Source organism: Pyxicephalus adspersus, chromosome 3 (assembly GCF_032062135.1).
Source record: "Pyxicephalus adspersus chromosome 3, UCB_Pads_2.0, whole genome shotgun sequence".
In the NCBI taxonomy this organism is placed as follows: domain Eukaryota; kingdom Metazoa; phylum Chordata; class Amphibia; order Anura; family Pyxicephalidae; genus Pyxicephalus; species Pyxicephalus adspersus.
In genome coordinates, this window is record NC_092860.1 from 147746772 (window position 1) to 147759906 (window position 13135).

Below are 13135 nucleotides of genomic sequence, written 5' to 3' on the forward strand. Positions count from 1 at the left end.
TAATTAATATATATACTGTACATGTATGGTGGTCAATGGAAAGTATGCCTCTTATATTGCTTGCCATTGGTGTTGCCTAAACTGACCTGAGAGGTGCAAATTGCTCATTTCTCAACCCTAACACCCTCTGGCGGAACCTCAGGGTTCCGCTTAACCCTGGTTTAGTCTTTGAATTTGTCTCATATAAAGAAAGATTACTTTGTTGTAAAACAGATTAAAACAAAACATTTTTGGGTATACTGCCATTGATGGACAATAAGCAGAGATTTTGAATCATTTATTTTAAATCCTTATCGAAAATTCCTGTTTATTGTACAGCACTGCGTTATATGTTGGCACTATATAAATATATAATTTATAATAATAATAATATTGTCTGATTGAAGTTAATGTAAAAATAGGGCTCATTTGCAGCTTCCTATTAATGTTTGTGCATATTCTGTAATACATTAATTTGTGTTGTGTTAGGGCAGCTCATTCCCACACCAATTCGCAAAATATTGGATATATGCTATTTTTTATCCTGTGCAGTGCAGCACAATGCATTGTAGGGCTTCACCTTCCATTGCAGTGTAGTACAATGTACATGCATGAAGCTAAGTTGTCTTAATGCCACTGCAACTCACTATTGCAATGCACAGCAGCAGACAGGGGTGAATGAGACCGTATGAGAAACCCTACAGAACCCTTATATCAGTTCAGAAATTATTTTCAATCTTTTTTGACCATTTAATCCAATTATTCTTTTATACCTTGCATGGACCAGAGTCATTTTTATTTTTCTCCTAGTTGAGCCTGTTTATTTGGCAACAACATTGTCATTATGTAAGATAACAAGGTAATGCATTTTTTGTTTTTTGGGACAAACTAATATTCATTTTAGAAATATATATATATATATATATATATATATATATATATATATATATTAAAATGAATGTTTAATGTAATCAATAGCCAAGCATAAAAAAAGTAATTAAAGCTGAAATATACTCTGGCTTCTTCCATAATCAGCACATATGCACAACATATTTGCTTGTTATGGCAAATACTTACCTATGTCCAGCCACAGCAAAGACAATTCCAGGATCTGTCATTCCTATGTCAGGGGAAGCCATCATTTTTGTTGCACAAGAGGTCTTCCGAGAGCATGGCAATCTTCTTTGGCCATAGGATTGACCAAGATATTGTAACTTTTGTTGTCTCTTTTGTCAATTAGCACTGCCTCCTGGTGACTTTTGTTTTTTTGATATTAGGACCATTTTAATGATTTTTAATATTAGTTTTTTTTCTATTATGACCATGTTATTTTTATGAAAAAGTTGTGCAGTAAATAAAAAGTACATTTTATTTTAGTACATTAAAATGACACCAAGATATTATTTCTGGTACAAAGTATGGTAAAGTTATTTGCCAAAATAGTTTTCTTTTCCAAATTTGTGGATTTTTGCATTAGGACTTATAAAGCAAATGAACAGAAGGTTAAAAAATTAGAAATTAAATAAAAAAACAGCACACAAATAACAGCTACCGGCAGAATACAAAGAAAGAGTTAATGACGGCTGAATGGGGTTACTGAATGGAAAAAAGCTGCTAGCTAAAGTGCGTGTACTGCGCCTGGGTTTTTTTTTTCCTCATTGATACCTATTGCCTTGTATTCACATAATGCCTAAATGGAGCAGACGATGTGAATATACTGTAGCTGAAATGGCAAACGGTTAATCTGCAGTTTCCATTGAGATAACATTGATGATGAAGGTCCTTGTTCCAGCACTCTCATTTGTAAAAGTAAACGAAATCGACTATTTCTGACACAAAATCTAGGATCTGCACACTGAGGTGTAAAAAAGTATTTACGACATATTTACAGAATATATTAATATGTATTTTTTTTATTTTTAAATGTCATCCGATTAGGGTGTAGATCCCCTTTAAAGAGGACCTGCACTCAAAAATTGAAGATTTGCTATGCTATAGGGATCTTTGGAATTGTGAATTCCTCCTGAATATAGAAGTGCTCTTTCTGTCCTATATTTTGATGACTAAAATACACAAAATATGCAAAAATGATTGGGCATTTACAATATGTATACATGTTTTATACAGGTATATATATCTATTCAAAATAGAAGGACAGAGAAACTTGATTCTGAAAAGAAACACTGCTTCCAAATCAGGAATAGTTGAGAGGTATAATTCTGTGCCTTCTGTCTCCTCATTGTATGCCAGCAGTGTGTGATCTAGGGCAGTGGTCTGCAACCTTTTGGACGTCACGGACCACTAAATTTACAGACTCAGGACCACGCATGCGCAGAGAGCCGTGTGTCACTCAAAGGGGAAGAAACTTTCCCAAGAGTGACGACATAATGCCAGAACCTGCCCACTCGACCATCGCAGGCTCAGACCTGAGACACAACCTGAGCCTGCGCTGTCTCCGGGTGACATGTTCCGCTGCTCTGGCCCGTGCACCCCTCAAGCGTGGTCTTTCTCCTGACCCCACTGGGGGGTGCAACGGCCAGAGCCACAGACCACCAAAATTTTCTCCCGGACCACAGGTTGGGGACTGCTGATCTAAGGCACTGTTGCCTCTGACTTCTAGATCTTCAGTCAATTTGATGAAATTACTAAGGTGCTGCTCATTGTTCTCCTTGATAGAGGCTCTGAAGAAGAAAAGTCCTGCCCCTACAAAGTTGGCTTTAATAAGGCATGGTGAATCATGGTGGAAGATCTGCAGTCATTACTGGTGTCCTATTCTTCTGCCTGCCTTCTATTGGGTACAGCTCTCAGAGTTCAGTCCCTTTATACAAAAATAAACTTATTTAGGGTTAATAGTTACTAATTTCAGGGGTCATCTGAAGTTTGGTTTTGCTTCCCTGTAGAATGTCTTCATACTCTTGACAGTCCTATAGTGTTTTGGGACATTGCATCTGGTTGGGCAGTGATTGTTATATAACAACAAACTAACACTACTCTGAGACAATGTTAATCACTTTTAGCCATCACATAAAGCAGACCCAAACTCAACATTTTCACTTTACATAAAAGGGTAGATCACCCTTATATGTAAAGTAAATTTTTTTTTTTAAAGTGTAATGCTCAGTGCAGCACTGATCTCGCCCCAGCAATCAAGGCTTAAAGGGAGAGCATGTATCAAAGGGGTTACGTCACCCGACCTCACACCTGCATAGTGCCAGAGAACGTAGCAAGAAGACCGAAAGAGAAGATAGAAGATGGCGGCGCCCGGCACTGATGAAGAATTATAGGATTTTTTTTTCTGTTTAGTTCTGCTTTGATTGCAAAAATTGATGAAACAGATAAACGGAACCAATTATCAAGAGTTTTATCAAGCCTTGCCACCAACAGTTTTAGGACTTTCTCAGCAATCCAATCCAATTGTTTTATGATGGAGAATATTAGACATCAACAACCCTTCAATAAAAAATAAATCTGAAAACATATTGATATAGTAATATATGCGTCTTTATTCAGTTACTGGACTAAAAAACAATAGTTAAGCTCATCTGCACTAGCAGTTTTCTTTTATTCTCTTGTGAAAGACCCAAACAGACTTGGAGATCATTTCAAAGATGTCCAATTAATGTAACTTTTTACAATGGGGTGGCAACAATTCTGCACTGCTCCTGAGTTCAGAGCAGAGTTGCCACCCTCATGTAGGCTGTGCCTGCCTTCATTACAGTGGGAGAAGAAGATATTTCAGACAGTGTGGCTATTACCAGTGGCCAATCAGTACCTGCCCACACCTAGTCCTGATCACTGCTTTCTGATAGGAATCAGAGTTTCAAACTCATTAAATTGTGTCTTTAAAGAACTGGCTTTGTACACAGAGTTACAGTCATGTTAGAGAAGAAAAATGCCTTCTCCGATCTGTTGCCACTATGTTGGAAGGGCACATTTGTCCAAAATGTTTTTGTATGTTGTAGCATTACCAGTACTTTTCAATGGAAACACGTCAAGGGTAATGGTATGTGGGATGTTCAAAAACTTTTGGTAGTTTGGCAGCTGTAGTTTATGTGAATCCATATTTGAAAAGTATTAGTGGATATAAAAAAATGTAGTATAAGGGACATTCCCAGCCACATAATTATATCAGAATGGGTATATGAATCCTTACGACAAGAGCCACGATGCTCATAAATAAATGGCCGGTACGTCACCAGTATGCAGGTCAGGACCCTGTGTGAACCCAACTCTGTGGGCATATGTTACACCAGAGTGGCTCATTAGATTCATGAGAGTGCCTGTCTTATTTTCTGAAGAAGTGAGCTAGAATATTCAGTGTCAGATGACTTCTTCTGTTGCGAAGATTAGTCCCTGTGGGCTTGAGGCAGCCTCCCTTAGCTATGCGGGGGGTGACTCTAGCTACGTGAAATTAACATTCAGCCGACTATTAACGCAATAACGACAACGTCAGCCAGCCCAAGGGGCTTTCAGCTACATAAGTCTTCAGACGAAACCTCCTATTCATCAACTGCACCTAATATCTCAGAGCCAGAAGATACAAAGAGCTGAACACTCATTGATTCATTGATGGATGGGTCTGAGGACACCACTGGATACTTCTCAGGGCTTTCAAAAGGGGGAATGCCTGCAATTAACATCTGTAACATGTTAAGTAAAAAGTGGAGAGGCTTCTGCAGATGGATGGGGATTTTAATGATCTCATACTACAATCTATTAAAATGTGTTAAACAGTTCTAAATAATGAAGAACCCCTATGAGGGGCCATTTCACATGGATGATTTTGCTGCAGCAATTATTTGCCCATTGCAATTGCTAAAGCCATTGATTTGTAGCTAGGGGTTGATTCGTAAAATTGCTGGTTACAATAGAATAGAGATTTATAGCTGGACTGTAGACGTGAATGAAAACAGACTGTTGCTGTTGATCCTGTCTCAAACACTCCAACAATTGGTAATTAGCAGCTATAGTCTTACACAGCGGCCACAGTGTTCACTTCTGGAAAGTGATGCTCGGGATGCTTGAAAAAGGAACTGTTGGACTTCTATGTGGCTTATAGGATTATCCAGTTGCAAAGATCAGGCTACTAAAAGTGACAATCTTTACAGCTGATTACAATTTTTAAGGGGAATTTGGGAGGAAACTGAGAAATAGTATTACGTGTGTGTATTCCATTTTAATACATTACTAAATAGCCATAAATTTTTAAAATTCACTTTTTGTGCACCAAATGTCTTTGTAGAACCAGATACGACAATTACAGCAGTTACATATTTACTGTATTGCATGTAGCTTATGAATAAAAATAAGCAGTAGAAGGGACCCAGCACCACAGGCACAACAGGCTGGGTCATTCCCACTGCTTCCACTGTGGGTGGCATGGTGGCATAGAGGTTAGCAATGCAGCACTAGGTGCCAGGTTCAAATATCAGCCAATACACTATCTGCAAGGAGTGTGTAAGTTCTCCCCTAGTTTGTGGTTTTCTCTGGTTTCCAAAAATTTTAAAAACATTCGGTTTGGTTAACTGGTTTTCCCCTAAAATTGTCCTTAGACTGTGTTAATGACATATAACTATGGTAGGGACAATAAACATTGGAAGGAGACAGGGCCAATGGGGGGGGGGTTCTACAGCTTGCACGGAGGTGGTGTGAACCTTGAGAAGGGCCATGGTGCAGAGTCTAGGCAGTAACCAGGTTTTCTTTCCAGAGTCTCTGATGGTGAGGATGTTGCGCCGCTGGTTACTGCCAGATTGCGGTCCTTGGGCATACCAAGGTGGACAATAAAAAACTTGGTACCAAATCACAAAGCAGAAGGATAGTCGAGGAAGGCTGGGGTCAAGACAGGCAGCAAGCAAGAGAGGTCAGGTCACACACTAGGGGTCAATTACCAGGGATCCAGGAGACAGACACCAGTGACATAGGGGCCACTGTGAACACAAGGAACGCAGGGACACTGGAAGCAAAAAGAGGCACATGTGACACAGGAATATCCGCAGACAGACAGGAACACTGGAACAGTACAGGGAAGTTGGCTAGGAACTAACAGACTGGACAACGGGGGGGTTAACACAAGAGCTGGACACAGGAAGCACTGAATTAGGTGTAGAGGAACTAGCTCAACAGAACTAGGGGCTTGGCACAATGGAGACACGTTGCATGAACACTGAGTGTAGTCTGTGAGCTAGCTAAATAGCCAGGGATGATAAAGAGGCTTTTTTCTGATTGGCCAGCGGATTGGGCAGAATTGCGGCATGTGCAGGAGGGAAATGAGAAGTTAGTGAGGAACAGGTAAGTGTAACAGACAGTTAGTTACATAAATCAAAACTAAAACAGATAGGGAATTGCTGGCAATGGTTTATTAAAATTATACAGAAAACTTTATTCTAAACAATTATTTTTTCAAATAAAATTCTGAACATTACACAAAACACAAGATTAAAATGATCTTATACAACAAATCTTAGACAGACAAAAAAACTGCTGTCTGAGCAATGTCAAATATTATTATTATTATTATTATTATTATTATTATTAACCAGGATTTATATAGTACCAACATATTATGCAGCGCTATACAATAAATACGGGTTGAAAATGACAGATGAATACAGACAGTGATACAGGAGGGGAGGACCCTGCACCGAAGAGCTTACAATCTAGTAGATGGAGGAAGTAACACACAATGGGAGGGGGAAATGTAGTGGTGGGAAGTAATGAGGGTTTCAAAAGACAGAAGAAGATGGGTAGGCAAGTTTGAAAAAATGGGTTTTGAGCGCTCTTTTAAATGAGCAGAAAGTAGGAGCAACCCGAATAGGACGAGGAAGACCATTCCAGAGAGTCGGGGCTGCTCTAGAGAAGTCTTGTATCCGTGCGTGTGATGGAGGTTATGAGTGAGGAAGTCATTAGTAGGTCATTGGAGGAGCAGAAAGAGCGTCTGGGGGAGTATTTTTTACCAGGTCAGAAATGTAAGTGGGACAATAACTGTGTAGGGATTTGAAAGCAAAGCACAGGAGCTTGAATTTGATTCTAAAGTGAAATAGAAGCCAATGAAGAGATCTGCAAAGGAATGCAGCGGAAGAGGAGCAGTGGGAAGGATGGATGAGTCTGGCTGCAGCATTCATAATAGATTGTAGAGGAGAGAGTTCGATTAGTAGAATACCAGAGAGGAGGAGGTTACAGTAGTCCAGACAAGAGATAAGAACGTGTACAAGGTGTTTGGTGGTCTCAGGGGACAGGTAGGGGCGGATGTTGCGTAGATGAAAGTGACAGGACCTGGAAATGGTCAAAGATGACACCAAGACAATGTGCCTGAGGGGAGGGCCCAATAACAGTGTTGTTAACAGTTAGATATATGTCAGGGGGAGATTTGGAATTTGAGGGGGGGTGATGAGTTGAGTTTCAGGTTGAGTATTACTGACGCGTTTCGCTATCGTTTTAAATAGCAGTCTGATACTAAAAAAGCATTTGCTATATTTCAGCAAAGGCCAAAGAATACAGCAACACATATTAAGCATCAGCAGCATTAGGCTCAGGCCATTTCAAATCAACCACCAGAGTAAAATGTTGCATCCCATCAAATTTATGTGTGGAACGCCCCTAGGTAACATGGCACATGGCCTTGCATATGGGCACCTCAAGATTAGGCACTGCTACCACGTCACCCAAATATACAATATTTCATATTTTTTGGTACACGGACACCTTTACTATGTGTTGTCAATGCCCCATCCACCAGTAAGATAAAGAATAATTTTTTTCATTTTTGTTTGGTTCCTAATAAAAAAAAAAAACTGTTTGTTAAAAAGTTTTGCACACAGAATTCCTCAAGTAGAGAAATATGAATTTTATATATGCACAAGGGACTGGAAGCAAAACTTCCAACCATCTTACAGATACCTTTGTCATAAGGAAAGGACCCTAAAGAAACATCTCTTGGGTTTTCTGTATGAACTTCAAAGACAGCCAATACAGAAATGAAAGAAAATGTCAGGCAATACAAAAAGCAAAGTGAAATATTTGCAGCAGGAATATTTACTTGTGTCTTCTTGTTGCTGAAGCTGAAGCACACTTTTTGGTAAGAAAAAAGCAATCAATAAAAGCCTCTGTATGACTGTCTTGTCTTGGTAGAAATTGTATCACCCATCCATTCAAAGCACCAAACCCCAATAATGCTAAAAAGGTGGGTGCTTGGACAATGGTGGCACCATAATACACACACACACACATATATTTATATATAATATAGATAATATTGACTGAGGTTCACCAAAAAGGATGCCAATACCGTGTATCAAAAATTGTGATCTTGGCTCAGATAACATCAAGGATAAAAATAGACAGAGTATTACATAACAATATTAAAATAAAGAACAAGGTAACATGTACTTGAGAAATCTAACTTAGACAGGCTTTAATGTATTGATGTTAGCAAGGGATGTGAGAAACAGGCCTTTTCTTAAAAATGAATTCACAACACAGCAGTCAAAGTGTTTCCCTAATAATTAGGCTACTAAGTAAGTACATGTTAAAAATATAAAGCGTTCGCAGCTTTAACATTCAAAATAGTCAGGGACTTTGAAGTTATGTGCTACATATAGAATTTACTGGCCTTCCCGACTCCAGATTGTAATTTCCAGAGGCAGACAAATGCTTTAAATTTGTCTTCATATCTTTAACAGGTCCTCACACACCTACCCGAACAGAAGCATTTTAGTTTTTACACAGAAGATATTTGAGAAATGTTTGATGTCCAGGTACCAACAATGTTTTTGGCTAAAAAATGTAGTTTCTATTGAGGTAAAGAAAGATATTCTTCATATTATTGCCATGGTTTTGGAATGGCATGGCCTTCAAACTCAAATGGTGTGATGGCAGAGTGTCCACAAGTGTTTGACTATAAAGTGTACTTTCCATAACATATTTTTCAGCTTTAACACTTATTTGCTTTAACACTATCATTGGTGTTTGTCTCGAACTGAAGGTCTCAATGTTGGGAAGTCTGACATTGTCAACTTGACAGTACCCAGCCCACCATACAAAATCAACTCTCATTATCCATGGATCCATTACACATTCTTCTTTGATGACCTCAGTGTCATGCCTGTTCAGAGCTCTTCTGACATGTTGGAAAATGCCCTCCTCCCCGACCACATATGCCACAAAGTAATGGAGAATATAAATATACCCCCCCCCCCTTTCCCAAATCACCAAAGTACCTCTACTAATAACTTAAGGCAATAAAAGTTAGAAACTAGAAAAGAATAAACTAGAAGATGTAAGCAAAGGTATATAGCGATTATAATAGGCAGGATAGGGTAGCACGCACACTCATGGGGAGTTCTTGGTTGAGAACCATTGATCTACAACATGAACACCAAACAACCTTTCAGGCTTTTGGGAGTTACTTCTGATCTTCAATATAAAGTTACATTATAGAGTTATGATTATACACCTCTGGATACAACTTATATGAGGTGAGGGTATTATTTTGGTTCCAGATAGTTAAGAATAGTCAGGGTAGGCTTTGACTACATTCACTATAGCAATTATTAAGATCAGTATACACTGAATCTGAACAATAATGTGCCAAGTCTTTCCTCTCCATGCAATAATAACTAGCGTACAGCTAATCAATTCCTCATACACTCAATAAACAGATAAATCTATAATCTTCTATGAAGATTATAATGAAGGAAGAAGAACCCTAATACATTATGGATATAAAGGAGTGAAGAAAGATGTTTAAATGGGAGCAAACGGAGAACTTGTATTGGCAATCTATAGAAGAGACCTGAGGACACTTAAAGCTGAATTCTAAGCAAACAGCTAAACACATGGATGAAATACATACAAGGGAGCTGTTCACCTACCAAGCCAATGATGCTATTGTTACCAGGCTGCCATTTCCCCAAGGCAGCTAGCACTTCAATCCCCAATGTCAGCTGGTGTTGAGTGTTATGGGTAACATTAATATCACTTCTCTGCAAAGAAAGTTTCAGTGCCTGATTTACCTCTGCTACTCTGCATGTCACCTGAGGTCAAATCAGGGCATGCACCAAGTGGCACGACCCAGTGTAAATGGAGCACATCACCATAGTATACATGTTTTATTATAACTCTTTTCCTGCTTAGCCATTTATCATAATGTTTAACTTTATTTGTTGTTGACTGAATAACCTAACTTCTGCTAACATGGAATCATGACTTTATGTGCTTTATTTTAGCTTCATGTTAATTTACTAAACTCTAATTATAGCCTTGATGTACTTAAATGCTTTTCTTTACAATAAATAAATACTCATAGGGTTTTTTAAAATATAAATCAGCCACGTCAGTATGGTAATTCATTTCTCACCCTGCTCCTTCAGTATTATCTAACTAGATGATGTGTTCTGTGATTCTGCATGTCTTGGCACAAAGTGTAGGTGCTAATACGTCATATACATGGAGTCAAATAATACTCCAATGTTGGCTGGCCTTTCTATGGCTACACTTGTATTTGTTCTATGGTGACTATAGATTGTTCAAGGCCATGGTTGCATGTTTTTCTTTATTTACATTGAAGATGAACATTGATGAGGGCTTCAAAAAGCATCAAGGTTACGCCAGTGAGATAGGCACTTCCAGCCTGACACGGCACCTGAATCATCCCTACAAATAAATACAAAAATGGGCATAATTTATAAAGGAATCTTAAAGAGAGAAATCTGTTTTGACAAGATAATTGCCATGGATGCCGATTTGCAATGTTATGTTTACTAATACTTGCTTTACTACTAGGTGCCATTTAGAATTGAGCTGGAACGTGATTGCTAAAGGTTTGTGGACACCCAATGCCTATTATTGAGCTCAGGTATTTAAGCTAGACTCATTTTTTTAGAGGTGAATTAAACCAAGTACATACAATTCCTATTAACAAGAATTATTGAACAAAAACATTTAGGCAAATTTATGCCCATGGCTTTGCTGTTTGTACCAAGGTCCCATTGTTGGGGATTTCACCATTGTCTACCTGCCATAGCCAAACAACTGAAGCTTTACAGTTGACACTGCTTGGTACACCATACAGAACTAAATCTCATTGTGGCTCCATTACACAGACATCCATCTCATTGTCATGCCTGTCTGATCAGAGCACTTCTATCATGTTGAAGAATGCCCACCTTCACGACCACATATGCCACAAAGTAAGGGAGAGTCTAAATATACAAACCCTCCACCACCCCAAACCGCCATCATAGTACCTCTACTTAACACTAAAAGTGATAAAAGTGAAAGCAATAATGTATAAACTTCTTCGTTACAGGTGAATAGCATGTCTTGCATATTCATTATACAATGTCATGTATTGTGAAGAGTTCAGATTTGACTGTCTTCCTTCTTTTTGCTTTGAGATGTTTCGGGTTGCTTGCAGAATGAAAAGGTCTACATCAATAAGATGCAGCCAGGTGTGTAATACCGTTCCTGTTCATCTGTCTTATCATGTCTTTCTCTTCTTTTATACTGCAGAATCTTTCCTTGTTCCGTCTTATTCTACCAGCATTCCATATTCATCTCTTTGTTGCCGGTTCGGCTTTCAGACACCCTCATCTCTGCTGTTTGCCAAAGAGTGTTCCTTTCAATTGTTTTCTTTTATACTGAAAAGCATAAAGGTTATTGTTTTTGGTGCAATTTACCTTTCAGTTTCAAAATTCTTTGTCTCTTCGTTTCTCAATAAACTTTTCTTTTTGGAAGAAAAGTTCAGAAAAATTATAAAAAAGCAATAATAAAAAAACATAAAATATAAATTTACCTTTTTCTCTCTCCTAACTTTATTGTTTTCACGTAAGTCCCTGGTACCATATGTAGAGTATTGCAGCAGTCATTGTCTTCTATCCCCAATCTAAACGTGTTCCTTTTATTTGCCGAGTTAGAAACTTTAAATTAAACTCTTACTGGCACATTTCTGTCCTGGTGGCCAGAGACCCAACAGAGAGAAGTAATTAGGAAGGGCTATTAAAAAGAAAAGCATGTTCATGTATAACTACTGACCTGTCTATAACTTGTTTAATATACACCCCCTGGCCAAAAAAAGGGCACCATCTGGATTTACCCCAGAAAGTTGGCCGAGGTTCCTTCAGTTGGTCCAGTCTACGTTCAGCAATTGGAGATCTTGGTGGCCCTATCAGTCAAGTCCACAGCCAATGTAGAAATTAGGCCATGTCTGCACCTTTAAGAACAACTTTCTATGGCAGTTCCCAGATTTTATGTCTTTACTTATCTGAGCCACACGCTGCATTAAAATGCCTTTGAATAGTGTGACGTGATTATCTTCTAGCCAATTTCCATATCATCAGCACGACAGGATCATTCACCTGTTCGACAGCCAAAAGATAAAAAAGCTAAACCCTAAACTACAGAACATGCCAAAAACGCCCTTTTAAAGTTTAAACCCGCTGACAAATTTAGAGCGAGTCGCCTTGTTCCCGTCCGACAATTAAATGTAACGTCTTCCATCCAGCCTTCTGGCAGAACCCAGCTGTGGCCTGATCCCAGTCAGGAAGAAGATCACATAAAGTCATTTCTTTGTCGTCTTCTAGAGCCTCGTAGGGGTTAGAGATAACTGCCTGGATAATGATCCATCAAAAGTTACTTGACTTGTTAATACCTGAGAATTCACTAAACAGATTGGAGCGTGTTTATAGGGGATTGAATTTAATATGCTTTTTTTTTAGGCTTGTTATTTGATGCTTCAATCCTTCGTTATCTTCATGATATATTTTGGGATGAAGATCTTCAATAGCACCCCTTCTGTTGGGAAAATGGGAGTCGTATGGAAGAAAATCACCAACCCAGTTGCTGCTTTTTTAATATTTTAAAAGATACCAAGGTCAGATTCCTGGGGGGCAATTAACCTAACTTCATGTTTTTGGAGGTGCAGGGGGAAAAGTATCCAGAGGAAACCCCCATGAACAAGCAACGTTTGTCCAGGTAGTGTCCTTGCTTAGATTCCAATAGAGGATCCAGCAATGCAAAGGCAAGAGTGCTAACCAACGAGCCATTCATGCTGCCCACCTTCATTTTTGTACCTTTCTGGTATACCAGAAATTTCCAGAGATTTGTACACGAGTTACAACATTTGGAGCCATCATCAGCCAGAAGAAAGCATTAAGCGCCT